The 2337-nt window shown below is 31.8% G+C and overlaps 1 long non-coding RNA gene across 1 annotated transcript; it reads right to left on the bottom strand.

Moving 5' to 3' along the window:
* Window positions 1-213: 213 nt before the first annotated feature.
* Window positions 214-1379, bottom strand: LOC145041361 (uncharacterized). The gene is made up of 3 exons (XR_013680098.1): window positions 1095-1379; window positions 845-905; window positions 214-735 (listed from the first exon to the last, which is right to left on the bottom strand). It is a non-coding gene; the product is annotated as an uncharacterized LOC145041361 (long non-coding RNA).
* Between the last annotated feature and the right edge of the window lie 958 nt (window positions 1380-2337).

Raw genomic sequence — 2337 nt, 5'->3', positions numbered from 1 at the left:
TTTTTTAAGGGATCATGGATTCTATTAATTTTAAAAACCCAATTTTACGAATTATAATTCTTTTAATTCGGACATTCTGACAGAATATGTTTCTGAATATATTCAAAAATAAAAATATTTCTTGAACCATAAATAATAAAAATATTCTTGAACCTATTTATTGATCATGACTTTAAAAACTTCTTGTAGAATAACAAATTCTTGAACAATCAATTGAAGAATAAAAACAAAAAATACATTATTTCTTATAGAATACGGGTAACAATTGTTAAGAATTACATTTATTGTTAAAAAATAAAACTAAAAAAACTTTCAAAATGGGAAAGAAAACATCAAAATCTAACAACGACACTAAAAGATTCTAAAAGAATAATGTTGCTTAGAATCAGTTTCAATTTTGTGGTCCGTTCTTCAAGCATCAACTTCTGTGATTCCAACAGAATTGGAATTCGTGATTCCATTCCAAAAAAAATTGGAATTCATGATTCCATTCCAATAGAGTTGATGGGCCATACAACACTAAAGTATCTAAATCATAAACACACATTAACAATTGGGCCAAATAATCTTAGGTTGTTTGTAAGCATGACTTGAGTTAGTTGTTCGACTTGGTCCACATCATATATTTAGGAGATTATCGCCATGAAAGCTCAATGAAAACCATAAGGCACTCGATATGGCAAGATAATAATTGCAACTGGCTCACTGGTAAGCTCCATGAATGACAATTCACCACTGAAGATGAAAATCAGAATAGTCAAAACTCAAAAGACAAATTTCATAGCCATGAATGCAACATTAAGATGGGTACTGAAACAAAAATTTAGAAACGTGTGTATCTTACCAAGTAATCAGATACTCCACGCTCAAATGACTTCTCAAAACTAGGAATTGCCCCCTCATTCCTGCATTATGTACAACAAATTATAATGAGTCACAAGTTCTATTTTCTGATGGTGGTCATAAGGTTTTGAATGTGCTTATTGTTCCTGGACACGACAAGGAATCCTCATTCTAATCATCCAACATCCTCTTCTTCTTGAAAGAAAAATTAAAAGAAAAAAATGTACATAGAAGGGGAAACAATAGCCTACCCAAAAGATAGGGTGAGAGAAATTTCGTCATTTGCCCAATTGCATTAAAATCTAGAGTACAAATGATCCTTCTTTGGGATAGAATTCAACAGAAATTCAAGTTAACAACACATACAACAGCAATTGAAAGATATTATAGGCTAAACAACCGACAGCTCTGATTGTGTTTTACTTATTAGAACTCAGAAATGGGTGTTTGAGTTATGGCTTCGCATTACTTGCCTGAGTTCACCCAAGAAATCAATCTGACTCCCAGAAGCTCCAACTCCAACTCTGTCTGTCTAAGAAATCATCTGATGAGGAAGTTGAAATTGTCCCCATGCTGATGCACTGCTTCCTGAATACATAACACGTCGCTCGGATAAATCGATTGAGGGATTTTCATATGCATTGATAGCAACTGCCCAACAGTTGTTGAGGAGTTGATAAGCTTCACTGCTACAGCATCCTTGCAATCCAATTAAGCATGGTGGATCAGTATGATCCAAAATAGGAATATTTCTTTGATTTTTATCCCCATACACACCATACATTAGAACAATACGTATTAACTACACTCAATTTCATCACATAATACCAAACAAGCAAAAATAATCAGACATACTTGAACATGAGCATCGTAGTTGGCTGGGTTTTTCGAGAGCTTCGTTTCTAGGGTTTGTAATTCAAGAGCAGATTGAGCTTCGTCGTCTGACTCCGAGTCGGAATTAGAACTTGAGGCAGACTGGAATAAAGGGGTAATGGCGGCTGGAGGGACAAGGGTGGGGGCGACGATGAATAGAAGAGAAGAGGGAAGAGGCGGAGGTGATGATATATACGAAATTTGGTTTTAAAACTGATATAACAAAATTAAAAGCATATTAATTGATTTATATATTTATCATAATTAACTAGATGTATGATTACATATTTACCCTTTTAAAATGATTGGCCTATATTTCTTCATATAATAACACAATAATTACTTTAAATACCTAAACCTCTCTCTCTCTCTCTATATATATATATATATATATATATATATATATATATATATATATATATATATATATATATATACACACTAGGTGTAAGACCCATGTATTACATGGGTTAATTAAAAAAATAAATATAAATGTCTAAATATTTAAGAACTTTGGATTTATAAGAAAATAAAAAAAAAAAGTAATGAATTATCAAAATTAATTTTTTTTTTATCTTTTAAATCCACCCGAATAAATCAAAATATTTTTGCCACATGTCA

Source organism: Lactuca saligna, chromosome 1 (genome assembly GCF_052625555.1).
Source record: "Lactuca saligna cultivar CGN05327 chromosome 1, ASM5262555v1, whole genome shotgun sequence".
Lineage (NCBI taxonomy): Eukaryota > Viridiplantae > Streptophyta > Magnoliopsida > Asterales > Asteraceae > Lactuca > Lactuca saligna.
Note: the sequence above shows the minus strand (reverse complement) of the source record. Positions and strands in the feature narration are given on the sequence as shown.